Source organism: Phodopus roborovskii, unplaced genomic scaffold, assembly GCF_943737965.1.
Source record: "Phodopus roborovskii unplaced genomic scaffold, PHOROB, whole genome shotgun sequence".
Taxonomy (NCBI): domain Eukaryota; kingdom Metazoa; phylum Chordata; class Mammalia; order Rodentia; family Cricetidae; genus Phodopus; species Phodopus roborovskii.
This window is the reverse complement of record NW_026125235.1, coordinates 990442-1006119: the sequence shown is the minus strand read 5'-3', so window position 1 is coordinate 1006119 and position 15678 is coordinate 990442. Positions and strand designations below refer to the sequence as shown.

General features: G+C 38.1%; 1 protein-coding gene across 3 annotated transcripts in view; it reads right to left on the bottom strand.

Moving 5' to 3' along the window:
* Nox4 (NADPH oxidase 4) overlaps window positions 1-15678 on the bottom strand; it is a 123094-nt gene that overhangs the window by 55811 nt on the left and 51605 nt on the right. The window lies entirely within an intron of this gene.

The following is a 15678-nucleotide window of genomic DNA, read 5'->3' as shown; positions in this document are numbered from 1 at the left end:
GAAGGAAGAACTATGAACTGAAGAATGATTTTTCTGTGTCTTGCTCATAGACAAATCACAGTGAAAATTTGTAAAAAAAAAAAAAAAAAAGGATGTGTATAGCCTAGGCAGTCTATGCAGCCTCTGGTAATGAATTAGTAGTATTTACCACTAATATAGGGATGGACTTTGAGAGCCCATTCCACATAGAGGTATACTCTCTTAGCCTAGCCATTTGGAGGGGGAGGGTCTAGGCCCTGCTCCAAATGATATGACAGACTTTTTAAAAAAGATTTATTTATTATGTATACATAGTTCCTCCTGCATGTATCCCTGCAAGCCAGAAGAAGCTACCAAATCTCATTATGTATGGTTGTGAGCCACCATGTGGATGCTTGGAATTGACCTCAGTACCTCTGAAAGAGCAGCCAGTGATTTTAACTTCTGAGCCACCTCTCCAGCCCAGATATGACAGACTTTGAAGACTCCCTAAGGAACACCTCTCTCTCCCTGGGGAGCAGAAAGGGGATGGATGGGATGGGAGTTTGTGGGGGTGATATGGGAGGATGGGAGGGTGAGGGAACTGGGATTGACATGTAAAACAAGCTTGTTTCAAGTTTAAATTAAAAGACTTATCAAAAGAACAAAAACAAAACAAAAAGATATATATATTCTATGTCCAATATGTTCATTCTCAGAAAAATGAACTGCATGGCACCTATAGAGAAGCAAATGAGTTTCAAAATGAAAGTAAAAATGGTTATTCTGTGGTTCCATATTAAGATAACCTAACAACTACCCAGGAACCAATCAGCAGGTGATGAAAAAAGATTTCACTCATTTTCCAGATAACCATTTGCTTATTTATGATCCCCAACTAAACATTTTTCAATACTGGTTATTTTTTTCTAATCCATTTGGTAGTGTTAAGTAATCTGAAGTTATGACAGGATGTAGGCTGTAAACCTTAGGAAATGAAACTCATAAAGAAGTATTATCCCAATAATTTCCCAGTTGATTTAGGAGTGTTTCCTAATAGCCTGTTGGAGAGACTCACATATGAAGGATGTATATCTGGTAAATCCCATCAAACTGAATCCCATAACCTATTGATTATAGATGAAGATTATCTGCTAGTGACCACTCAGCTTGAATAAAGTACTATTTGCGAAGGACTGTATAACAATTGTATCTATCTAGTATTATAATAACCTTGAACAGTGTCTTTCATCTATAGAATGGATAAAATATGTGGTACATTTACACAATGGAGTATTACTAAGAGGTTAAAAAGCAATGACATCTTGAAATTTTCAAATGGATGGAACTAGAAAAAACAAAATCCCTGGTGAGGTAACCCACACCCAGAGAGACAAACATAGTATGCATTCACCCATAAGTGGATATTAGAAGTAAAGCAAGGGATAATCAGACTACAATCCACAACCCCAGAGAAGCTAGGTTAAAAAAAAAAAAGGGGGGGTGTGATCTGGGAAGGTAAAATAGTGGAGATTTTCTGGGTATACTGGGAGGGGATAGAAAGGAGGGGATGGTAGAAGGGAACATGAATGATCAAGAAGATGGAGTTGGGGTAAGTATAAAGGGGGAGAGCAATGAAAGAGACATCTTGATAAAGGGAGCCATTAGGGAGAAACCTAGGCTATAGAAATTATCAGGAATCCGTAAGAATGACCCCAGCTACAACCCCTACCAAAAAGGGATAGGGTCTCTGAATGAGAGTTCCCCTTTAATCAGATACATGACTGCCCTAATTGTCATTATGAAACCTACATCCAGTAACAGAATGAAACACATGTAGTCAATGATCCACAGCCAAGCACTGGGCTGATCTACTGGAGTTCAGGTGAAGACAGGGAGAAAAGATCATATGAACAAGCGAAGTCAAGATAGGAAAACCACAGAGACAGCTGACCCAAGTTAGTGGAAGCTTATGTACTAAAGACTGAAAGCTGGGGAATCTACATGGGACCAAACTAGACCCTCTGAATGTGGGTGACAGGTATATGACTTGATCTGCTGGGCAGGCCTCTGGCACTGGTACTAGGTCCTAACCCAATGGCATGAAATGTCTTTGTGAAGCCCATTCCCTATATTGGGATATCTTGCTCAGTCTTGATAGAGCTGTGATGGTCTTGGGCCTGCCTCAACATGGTATGCCAGACTTCGGACTCCTCAAGCATGGCCTTACCCACTCTGAGGAGTGGATGGGGGGGAGGATGAAGTAGGGGAGAAGGGAAGGTCTGCATGTTGGTTCCTCCAGAACTTTACTCACTAAATTTATCTTCCCAACACCTTAAGCAGCTATTCTGATCATCTAAGCTCATTTGCCATTTCCTCCACTGTAAATGAATGAAAAGATAATGCAAGCCAAGAAGAGGGTAGAGTGAGAAGCAAAAAGTAGCTTGCTTCTAGATTCCCAAATTTATATCCATATTGTGGTAATCTCACAATGAATTACAAATATATACATTATCTAAATATTCATATTTGTGTTCTCTTTCATTGAAGGCACTATAGAAGGTATTTATAAATTTCAAAGTACACTAGAAACCCTTTTCTTTCAAATGCTGGCAACTACAGAAGTAGATATGATCCTGAATTCATAAAACATTGGAGCACTTCTGTCTTCTTTTTATGAATAATGTCTTAGAAGTCACTTAGAGTGCTTCAAATTAAAAAAAAAATGGTCAACCAAAATTCAAACTAAGCATATTGAAGGAATAAAGTACAGAATATTTACAATATGAGGTGTGACAAATTAATGAAGATCTTATAATTATATTTCACTATATTTTCATAAATAATATGCAGAGTCATTAATACTGCCTGAAGAGGTATGCTCAGTATTAAATTACTTCTTAGGGCTATCTAAAATTAGTTCTTTAAAAGTCGCAAAGGAAGACATAATGAAGAGTTATCAAAGATTATCTTTCCTAGGAACTAATAAACCCAATATGCTTAATAAAGTTTCCATTAAAAGGTTTCAGAAAATCATTTTTGGTTAAGTTTATAATATAACAAAAAAGCTCACATTAATTGTTGACACATATAAAATGTTGAGGACGATACATATCAAGTGATTAATAATATAACATCATAGATAATAAAATTTAAGAGAAACAAGTAGAATATTGAGTAACTTCCTAGATAATAACCCTTTAAAAATGTATCAAACACCTCTAATGAAAATTTCAAAACACTTCAAGAATTTAAGTAAAAGTTTAAGTTAAGTGTAGAGATAAATCACAAAGTCCTCCTATGCACAAAGATAAGGTCTTGGCTCATATTGATCTCAAATAAATAGCATATAAGGTATTATTACCTAAGATTAAGGATAAGATAATAAAAAGTTTGGGATTCAGTAATAGGTCTGTATTTCTACATTAGTAAACTGTTAGCATCAGATCTTTTCCTTATATTTGTTTGATAAGATAATAGATTTTAAACATATACAATTTTTTTAAATTTTCCATATCAATCCCAGTTGTGCCTCCCTCCCTCCCTATTTCACTTCCTTCCCCCCTCATGTGCACCCCACCCACCCTCCCGTCCCATTCCCCCCCCACACACACACACTCCACATGTAGGGTGATGCCATCCAGAAGGGGTCATCTAAATGTGTCAAGACTAGGACTTTTCTCCTGTCTCTAGGATAAGGTATTATCCCTCCATGGGGGATGTACCCACAAGGTCTTTTTGTGCCTCAGGAATACATCCTGGTTCCACTGTCTGAGATCCCTTAGACTTCTCAGGCCTTCTAGCTGAGACACATGTTCAGGGGGTCTGAGTCAGTCCCATGCTAGATTCCCAGCTATCAATCTGGGGAACCGTTAGCTCCTCCTTGTATAGGTCAGCTGTCTCCATGTGTTTCTGCAGCATAGTCTTGTCCTCCTTCTCTGCATCTCGATTCTAGTTCAGCTCAGTGTTTAGTTGTGGGTGTTTGCTTCTGTTCCCAACAGGTACGGATGAAGGCTCCATGATGGTGGATAAGTTAGTCATTGATCTCATTATTAGGGAAGGACACTTATGCTAGACTTTCCACTGTTGCTCAAATTGTTAGTTGGAGTCAGTCTTGTAGGTCTCTGGACATTTCTTTAGGTCCAGTTTTCTCATCTATCCTACAATGGCTCCCTCTTTTATGTTCTCTCTCTCTCTTTCCCTCTCTCTTTGCCTCTCTCTATTTTCTGTCTTCTATTCCTCCCCTGACTCAATCTTCCTAGTCCTACGTGCTTTCCTTTCCTCCCGTTCTCCTTTTCCTAGTTCCCTCTCCACTCACTGTTCCCCCAATTTCCCATGTGCTCTGGAGATCTTGTCCCTTCCCCCTTCTGTGAGGGACCTAGTATGAATTTCTTAGAATCCACCTTGTATACTAATTCCTCTGGCGGTGTTAGGCTGGTGATCCTTTGATCTAGGTCTAAAATCCAAATATGAGAGAGTACATATCATATTCCTGTTTTTGTGACTGGGTTACCTCATTCAGGATGGTTTCTTCAAGTTCCATCCACTTGCCTGCAAATTTCAAGATTCCATTGTTTTTTTTTTTTTTTTTTTTCCACATAGTAGTATTCCATTGTGTAGATGTGCCACATCTTCTTTATCCATTCTTCAGTTGAGGGGCATCTAGGTTTCTTCCAGGTTCTTCCTATTACAATAACGGTGCTATGAACATAACTGAGTACATGTCTTTGTTGCATGGATGTGGATCATTTGAGTATATGCCTAAGAGGAGGACTGCCCAGTCCTGTGGTAAACTGATTCCCATTTTCCTGAGGAACCGCCATACTGGTCTCCAAAATGGCTGTACAAGTTTGAACTCCCACCAGCAGTGGAGGAGTGTTCCCCTTTCTTCACATCCTCTCCAGCATAAGTTGTCATTGGTTTTGTAATGGCAAAAAAAATATAAAATGATACCTATTTTAGGAATACAATATAAAACTATGTCTCTGTACATGTACTTATCAAACATCAAAAATTTAAGAGATTTTTTATTTTTAAATAAACAAACTTGAAATAAAAAAAATTACTCAAATTTACATCTACATTTTTATCTAAAGTTCTGGTGTAACCAAATTTGGTAACTCAAACAAAATGATCACAGATCACAAATGATCTTCAGGAAGTTCTTTAACCATTTTGACCTGCCTGAGACCAATTTTTATTTTCTAATTCTAATCTCCCATTTTGTTTATTGTCTGCTACATAGCTCATTCTAAATTGAATTTGGCTGAAATTGTTATTACCATACTTCTTTTTTTATTCACTGTTATTTTTTATATACTTTGTAATTTAAATTTGAAAGGAGCTTGTTTTACATATCAATCCCAACTCCCATACCATTCTTCTTAAAAGGTATTCTTTCAATTCTCATATATCTGCACATGGAACCAAATTATTGACAGAGTAAGGTCCAAATGTCATAATAATATCACATATTAATCCTGGTACCAGGGTTCAATCAACTTTCAAGTGCTTTCTTTAAGTTTCCAAGGGAGTGTGTCTGACCAAAGAAATCTCTTATTAGATGATCTATTTTGTGCTCCATGGAAAAGCACTAGTATTGATTCATGTACAGGTTTCCTGGCTGGTGATGCTACTGAGATAATTGGATAAAGAGGGCTGTAACTGCATCAACTGGTTAATCCTCTGATGAGTATATGGTCAGATGAGTTATGATTAGACAGGCGAAGTCTGAGGAAAAGAACTGGAAGGATATGCCCTGCCCCCAGAGGTCCCATTAAGAAATTTTTTGCTGACTGCCCAGCGTACAGTGAACATTCAGGTCTTCCATGTCATTATATTATAACATGATGCCCACCAAAAACAAGTTGACTGGCCATGGGATAAAAGCTCTAGATGGGAAGCCCAAATAGACCCTTCCCTTAAGTTGTCTTATTTCATATGCTGCCATAATCATGAAATGTTTGTTAAATACTATACAAACCTCTTCTTATAGACAAAGGCCAAAAATACTTGTTACCACTATTTGCATCACTGTATTGTATGATTCTGTTCTGTCCATTTTAATTCAACAAAACCAACTGTCAAAATCTTCATTATTTTCCTTCCCTCTCCCATCTACTCATACTGAAATGGGACTGAAAACTTGTACAATCAATTTGGAAATTAATATGAACATTTCTTAGAAAACTTGGAATTGACCTATCTCAAGACCCAACTATACCACACCTGGGCATAAACCCAAAGGATGCTCTACCATACCACGAGGACACATGTGCAACTATGTTCCTAGCAGGTTTATTTGTAAAAGCCAGAAAATGAAAACAACCTAGATGATCCTCAATCAGAAAATGGATAAAGAGAATGTGATACATTTGCATAAGGGAATATAACTCATCTGTTAAAAACAATAAAATAAAGACATGCTGACATGATAAGATTTGCTAGCAAAGGGTGGAACTAGAAAAGTTCATCCTGACTGAGACAGACATAAATGGTATGTACTCATTTGTAGGTGCACATTAGCTACAAAGTAAGGGACAAAAAATGCTACAATCCACAGACTAAAAGAAGTTAATAAGGAAGGCTTGAGGGGGACTAGCACATGGACCTCACTGTGAATGGGAAGTAGAAGAGACATCACAGATGCATGATGGGGTCTGGTTGGGATGGGCATGGGAACAGAAGAGATAAGGTACTGGGAAGATGAAAGGAGAGAATACTGGGAAAGACAACTGGAAACAGGGCATATCTTGGGTGAGCTAGAAACATTGTGCAATGGAAACTCACAGAAATCTATGAGGGTGAACATATCTAAGACTTCTAGCAATGGGAAATATGGAACCTGAACTGGCCATCTCCTGTAAGCAGGCAAGACTTTGAATGGAGGAATTGGGATCTAAACTTAGCCATGTAACTTTGATCTACTATTTGCCCAGATTACAAAATATGCTGGGATAAAGGCGGCACAGAAATTATGGCAGTAGCCAAACAATGAATGGTTCAGTTTGAGACCCACATCCTGAGAGGTAGCTCACCAGTGACACTGTCTGGAGAGCCAGGACCCAGAGATTGGGCAGCCCAGAGACCTAGGATAGAACCAAACATGACTGATAAAATAAAATGATTCCTAATGATAGTCTGCTCTACTTAGATTGTCGCCTCACCCAATTATCATTGACAGGATTCACCCTGCTACTGATGGAGTCCCATAGCCAAGCATTAGGCAGACCACAAGAAATATGAGTTGTGTAGCTTGGTCTTCTTGTGGAACTCCTAACAGTGGGAACAGAGGCTGACTCTGATGTGTTACATGCTTTTTGGGACACTTTCCTCCAACTGTGTTGCCTCATCCAGCCTAATAGGAGAGGTAGTGTCTAGTCTTACTGTAAAATGATGTGCCATGGCTGGATGATACAAATTGCAGCCCTACTTTGTCCAAAGAGAAAAGAGGAATGAATGGGTTGGGGGAGAAGGGAGATTTTTGAGAAGAGGAGGGAATAGGGAAAAAATAATTAACAAAAATTAATTTTAAAAAATATGGGAGAATCTTAGCTTTCAGAGGCAGGAGGCAAGAGTTTTGTTCAAAGATGTTTAAAAGTTCCTATCTATAATTTTTATAAGCTTATCTCTTCCAATATTTGCCTAACCCAGAGGAAAAACATTAAGACAAGTATCATTGCACAAGCCCTACTGCAAGCAGAGGCAAAACACACAAGGCTCTGGGTCTGGTACTAATGGCCAATTGAAAGCAAAGAGTGAGGTGCCATTCATTTATTGAATAAGTAATGCAAGCATACTGAATGTAATGTCCAAATATCATGATTGAAGCTGAGTTTTTTCATTTCCATCATAACCTGGACTCAAGTCCAAGCTCGTCTATTTTAGTTAATAGAACTCTAATTGTTTAAGCGGAGACTTAGGTAAGAAGCTTGATTTCTTCATATTTTAAATCTAGTTTCTAGGCAAAAACAAGCCCTGATAATTCAGACTTCAAAATGGATTCAGAATCTGGCCTCTCACAATGTCCAATGTCATCACCATGGTCAAAGCCATCACTATCCCTCCTCTTGGTGACTGAAGCAGAATCATAACTACTCTTCCTGTTTCTACTCTTGCTCCTCCTTCACCTACTCTTAATGTAGCGAACAGAGCATGCTCAAAAGTAAACCATATACCCATGCAAGACCTACAACTTCCTGAACACAAACAAAGGAAGAATGGACTGTGAAGAAGAATGGTAGAGGGCAGAGTGGGGAGAGAATGGGAGGAAAAGAGGGAGGGGGATGGAGTTCAGGATATAAAATAAATGACTAAATTTAATTAATAAGAAAAAAGTAAGTCATGACACATCATTTCTCTATTCGGACACTCCAGTGGATTCTTTACCCATCAAAGTAAAGGGCAATGCCTTAAATATCTGGGAAACACTGAGTGATGTGAAGCAGAATTTCAGATCTAGAAACACAGGAGAAATATATGTAGTTGTAAAGTAGTAGATATTCTGGGAATCAACAATAGTGTGTCTTGATATTTAGAGCTCATGGGAATAACAAGGAGAATAAAATAACCAAGACTAAATCAAAGTAGTCAAAGAATGAGGAGGGAAGCCAGATCTATTGATGTCCTGGAAACAAAATTAAAACTTTTAAAAGTGTTTCAATAAAATTATCAGCATCATGAAAAGGTGCTGAACTCTGACGACCAGTAAGCACTGGGAAATAAATGATCATTGTATTTAACAGTAAGAGGGCATTGTGCATCTTGGCATTATCTTCAGGGAGTGCGCTGTGGACAACTCTGAGGTTAAGTAGCAGAGAAAGAGAGGAAAATCTGATGAGCTGAGGAAGAATGGAGCACTAGGCACTTGAGTAGAGTCAAGAATAGAGTATCTCCTTTCAAGGTCGGTGAAGAATTGTGGGGGGATTTTAATGGGGATTGCATTGAATCTGTAGATTGCTTTTGGCAAGATTGCCATTTTTACTATGTTTATCCTACCTATCCAAGAGCATGGGAGATATTTCCATTTTCTGGTATCTTCTTTAATTTCTCTCTTTAGAGCCAAAAAGTTCTTATTATATAGGCCTTTTACATGTTTGGTAAGCGGTACACCAAGATACTTTACGTTGCTTGTGGCTATTGTAAAGGGTGATGTTTCTCTGGTTTCTTACTCTGTCTCTTTGTCGTCTGAAAAAAGTAGGGCTACTGATTTTTTTGAGTTTATCTTGTATTCTGCTAGTTTGCTGAAGGTGTTTATCAGCTGTATGAGTTCCCTGGTAGAGTTTATTGGGTCGCTTATGTAAATTATCATATCATCTGCAAATAGGGACAGTTTGACTTCTTCCTCTCCAATTTGGATCCTCTTGATCTCCTTTAGTTGTCTTATAGCATTAGCTAGAACTTCTAGTACGATATTGAAGAGATATGGAGAGAGAGGGCAGCCTTGTCTTGTTCCTGATTTTAGAGGAATTGGCTTAAGTTTCTCTCCATTCAGTTTGATGTTGGCAGTTGGTTTGCTGTATATTGCTCTTATTATGTTTAGGTATGTTCCTGTTATCCCTGACCTCTCCAAGACCTTTATCATGAAAGGGTGTTGAATTTTGTTGCAGGTTTTTTCCGCATCTAGGGAGATAATCATATAGTTTTTCTTTTTCTGTTTGTTTATATGATGGATCACTTTGATATGGAAAAACAAAAGTCAAAGGATAGCCAAAACAACCCTATACAATAAAAGAACTTCAGGAGGCATCACCATTCATGACTTTAAGCTCTACTACAGAGCTATAGTTCTGAAAACAGCCTGGTATTGGCATAAAAATAGACTGGTAGACCAATGGAATCGAATTGAAAATCCTGATATTAACCCACGCACCTATGAACACCTGATTTTCGACAAAACAGCTAAAATTATACAATGGGGCAAGGACAGCATCTTCAACAAATGGTGCTGGCACAATTGGATGAGGGTGTGTAGAAGACTGAAGATAGACCCATGTCTGTCGCCATGCACAAAACTCAAGTCCAAATGGATCAAAGACCTCAACATCAATCCAGCCACATTGAACCTCTTAGAAGAGAAAGTAGGAGGTACCCTTGAACAAGCGGTATAGGAGACCACTTCATGAACATAACTCCAGGGGCACAGACACTGAGAGAAACAATAAATAAATGGGAACTCTTCAAACTTAGAAGCTTCTGTAAGGCAAAGGACACAGTGAACAAGACCAAAGGGCAGCCCACAGACTGGGAAAAGATTTTCACCAATCTTATCTGACAAAGGGCTGATCTCCAAAATATACAAAGAACCCAAGAAACTAGTCAACAAAACACCAAATAACCCTATTAAAAAATGGGGTACAAAACTGAAGAATTCTCAATAGAGGAAATCAAAAAGGTTGAAAGACACTTAAGAAAATGCTCCACATCCTTAGCTATCAGGGAAATGCAAATCAAAACAACTTTGAGATACCATCTTACTCCTGCCAGAATGGCTAAATTTAGAAACACCAGTGATGACTCATGTTGGAGAGGATGTGGAGAAAGGGGAACACTCCTCCACTGCTGGTGGGAGTGCAAACTCATACAGCCATTGTGGAGATCAGTATGGTGGTTCCTCAGGAAAATGGGAATTAGTTTACCACAGGACCCAACAATCCCCCTCTTAGGCATATACCCAAAGGATTCACATCCATGCAACAAAGACATCTGTTCAACTATGTTCATAGCAGCACTATTTGTAATAGCAAGAACCTGGAAGCAACCTAGATGCCTCTCAATTGAAAAATCGTTAATGAAGATGTGGCACATCTACACAATGGAATACTACTCTGCACAAAAATATAATGGTATCTTGAAATTCGCAGGCAAGTGGATGGCACTTAAAGAAACCATCCTGAATGAGGTAACCCAGTCACAAAAAGAGGAACATAGTATGTACTCACTCATATATGGATTTTAGACCTAGATCAAAGGATCACCAGCCTATAATTCACACTACCAGAGGAACTAGGATACAAGGTGTATTCTAAGAGATTCATATAAAGTCCCTCACAGAACTGGAAAGGGACAAGTCCCCCAGAGCTCAGGGGAAGTGGGGGGGGGGCAGAAAATGGAGAGAGAAGTAGGAGAAAATGAGTGGGAGGAAAGGAAAACATGTGCGACCAGGAAGATTGAGCCTGGTTAGGAATAGAAGATAGGAAAGAGAGAGACAGAGACAGAGACAGAGAGAGAGAACATAAAAGAGGGAGCCAATATTGGTTTGAAGGTAAAATTGAACACCAAGAAAGGTCTAGAGAACTATAAGACTGCTGCCAACTAACAATTTGAGCTTCCGTGGAAAGGCTATCATAAATGCTCTTCCCAGAGAGTGAGATCAACAACTAACTTATCCATGGAGCCCTCAACTAATGCCTGTTGGAAACAGGATCAAGCACCCATACACAAACACTGAGTCGAAGTAGAACTCAGATGCAGATGGAGAGGACAAGACCAGGAGGTAGAAACACATTCAGACAGCTTTCCTGAACAAGGAGGAACTAAAGGCCACTAGACTGATAGCTGGGAAGCCAGCATGGGATTGACTCAAGCCCCCCTGAATATGGGTCTCAGCCAGAAGGACTGAGCAGTCTATGGGGCCTCAGACAGTGGAGCCAAGATGTATCCCTGATGCACAAAAGGACTTTGTGAACACATCCCCCATGGAGGGATAACTGCCTTAATCTAGAGACAGGAGAGAAGCCCTAGTCCCTACTTCACATGACCTGTCAGATCTACATCACCCCAACTGGATAGCATTCCCCTACATATGGAATTGGGGTGGGGGGATGGGAGGGGAGGGTGGTTAGAGTGCATGTGAGAGGGCAGAGAGGGTAAAAGGGAGCGAAGGAGGGAGGGAGGGAGAGAGAGGGAACTGGGATCGACATGTAAAATAATAAATTAAATTTTAAAAAAAATGGCATGACTCCAAAATTAAGTTGAAGGACAAGTTACTGGGGAAAAGGATTTCTGTTTTTGTTTCCACAGAAAATGAAAAGATGTGGATTCCAACCAGACTAATGTGGTTTGATCACGCCAGCCGCCTGAAAGAGTACCAGGTGATCCTACATTCAAAACAGCTGGACAAAGCAGCCTACAGTCTACAGCCAGGATTTCTGAATCTTCTTCGAATCCCCCATGACAGCGCCCCTTACCAGCAGGAAGTAGTTTGGAAAGAACAACGCCCAAATTCCCAAATATTGACTATAAATGTTTGTTTTCATTTAAATGGACTTTGTTATATAAAATAAATTAAAAGAAATTTAAAAAACTTAGCTAAATGTTCTATATTTATCTAAAAATATTTATTTTATTTTATATGTATGGGTTTTCCTTGCATGTATGTATATGCATCACACATGCCTGCCAGGTGCCCTTGGAGATCAAAAGAGAACATTGAATTCCCTGGAACTTGAATTATGGATGATTGTGCCTCACCATGTGTATACTGGGAATTGGACCTGGATCCTTGGAATGAGAAATAAATGGTCTCAACTACTGAAAAAAAAAAAAAAAAAAAAAAAGAATAGAGTATCTATCTACAGATCGAAGTTCTGTATGGAAACAAAACCAAAAACAAACAAACAAAGAACCCACCAGAACAAAATAACAATAGCAAGAAAACGAACAGAGAAGAAACTATTGACTGCATAAATCAAATTAATCTTAGCCAGTCTATTTGTTCTGAAAATAGTAGATTATTTAGCTCACATTTATCACATAGGCTATCATTAGCCTCTGAAAACATTTCTTTTCTCCTGGAAGACAGCCAAGGTACAGGAGTTAGGGGATATTTAATTCTCAAAAATCTCAAACAGTTTGTTAGGTTCCTTGGATAATAACCCGTCTGTGGTTTTCACCCCTGTGCCTGGAATACATAATGACACATTGTTCCTGGCAATCTACCTTCTCCTCCATCAAAATGTCTAAAGCAAAAGGCAAGTCTAAAGAGCTAACTAGATAAGGTTAACACTAGCAAGGTAGATGACAGACTTAACCAATTATTTTAATGTAATAGAATGAAATAATTTTAAAAAAATTACCTTGTTTTCTTTAAATTAAAAAGTTCCCAGACAAGCTATGAGATGAACAACATGAAACATAAAAATGATGGAAAAACAGGCATGCTATTTGAAAGTGCAGACAAAACAGTTCTGCTGCTAGATTCTGACTCATGGAAACAAATGTAAAATCGGGTTAATCAAGTTTAAAAACAATGAATCATACAACATAAATTAGACGTCAGAAAAGCATGTTTATTTCTGAACAAAAATAATACTGAAAGGACTTGGAGGTAGTCACATATACATGGATGAGTTAATAATGAAAAAGGAGATTGTGGATTACTTCTATAATTAAGAATTAATAAAAAAATAAAATCAAGGGACATAACATCTACCACTGCTAAAAATGAAGAGATGCTTCATTTTGTAGTCAATACAATACCTCCTGCTTTCTTAAGTCTTGACTTTTTAAAACTCATTTCTAATGGTAATATGAGTTTTAGGGCACACACAAAAAAAAATCTAACCATTTGATCATTACAGAACACAGCTGGGGAACACTTGCCAAGATTCACTGAGTAAATAGCTCAGGACAAAGTATAAAATTCTGTATAGATGTTAAGTCAACAAAGGTCTAAAGGGGAAAAAAAATCATGAAATGAGTTCTGGTTATAGCATTTGTTATCATATATAATTGTATTCTACAATGACTGGTTCCTTCCACAATTTAATTTGTGGCCCTTCAAATGTAACTTGCACAGCATATGTTGAAGCTTAAACATATTAATAAAGGAGATGTATATGTTTAATTTCATATTCTCAAGGGGGAATTACTTTGCAAAAGAATATAGTTTTGAGATGAAATTTGTGATTGACATTTTATGCTGGCCAGATCCTTTTAGTCCTTCTCAACTTTCACAATCTAAGCACTCAGTAACACTCCCAGATGTGGAGATGGCTCTCTATTAGGACTTCTCACAGAAACTGATATTTACCTGAAAAGTTTCTAAGTCATCCATGTCCAAATTCCTTGTATGGAGACATGTCATATTCAGTGACAGGTCAACCAGGAGATAAAACAATTTTGGGTCCTTACTTCAAGACTGGACAACTGTGAAATAATACTTCATCTATTGAACTCCAACTAGTCATTATGAGATCTATTACTCTACCACATTGGTGAGTTCTGACTGCCTTGTCCCTTAAGCTGCCTGGAGCACAATTCCCAACAAACTATCCTCAAGCAACATGTCTTTCGGTCTTCATTTTTGTGCTTTATTATTTTTTTATTTGCCTTTATCTAATTACATTTATGAAAGCTTTCATTATTTCACTATTTTTTATCTTTGTCCCCTCTTTCCTTATATTCTTCCCAAAATTCTATTTCCTTTATTTTATTTAATCTTGTTTCTGCCACATTTTCTTCTATCCAAACCCCTTCTGATACTTCTACACTCACCCTAAGTTCTTTGAATTTCATAGCATGTTGAGCATAATGCTTGTGATTTTTTTTTTCTTTTCCTTTATGGTTCATGGTGATAGAATAGAGAAGTTGAATTAGTTTTAAGTATGATTCAATACATTGTTGGATTGTGTGTTGTGCTTCCAGCTATTTTTTCTTCTTTCTTGTCTGAATGGTTCAAGGGACTAAGCTCTCCAGAACAGGTTGCTTTGCTAAAAAGATGGCTATTTGAGAGTACTTGATGTTTTGGCAGAAGACTAGTGCTCAGTTCCCAACACCAGTCAGGTGGCTCAAAATCACTTCTAATGTCAGGTTCAGTAGATTTGACATCTCTGGTCTCTGCAGTCACCTCCACAGACCATCCACATAATGATCACACACACACACACACACACACACACACACACACAACCAGTTTGCCTCATCCAGCCTTAATATGAAAGGAGGTGCCTATTCTCACTGCAACTTGATATGACATAGCTGGTGGATATCCATGGGAAGCCTGTCCTTTTCTGAAGAGAATCTGAAGAGGAGTGGATATGGATATGGGGAGTTGGTGGAAAGGACTGGGAGGAGATAAGGGAGAGGAAACTGAAGTCAGGATGTTGAAATAAATAAACAAATAGAAGCAACAGCTTCAAAAATACATTTTTATTATACTTAATAAGAACCTAGCAATCATACTGAGTTAACTCATTTATGAGTGTGTTGATCTGAATTGTACTTCAAAATATAGCTCACTCAAGGTCAAGTGCAAGCTTAAAGCCCCCTAGGTTATTGCACACCACTTTCTTGTATGTTTCTCATTTTAGTTTGAGAAAGGAGCCTTAGAGATGTGAGATATTTTATCTAGAAGCCTCCATTCTTTGTCAGGTAAAAACTCTTGTTTTGTCATTTTAGTGAAAACATAAAAGCTTTTTGCTAAAAATATAAATTCTAAAAGGTGAGGTGCCTTTTATGGTTTTGTTGAAGCTAGTCAATGGGTAGTGGTATGTTATGATATTTTCTCCACTTAGAATATGCTGGAAAAATATTTTTATGGACAAACACTCCTCACACTGTAGTTGGCATTCAATAAACACCCTTTCTTTCTCACATCCCATGTTCTCTGTTTAATATTATGTCAATGAAACAATTTTAAAAGTAAACTCTCAAACAGAAAGAAAAAATTTCTGAAGGAAATTTCTAATGACCTGATCCCTTAAACCGCCTACAATTACT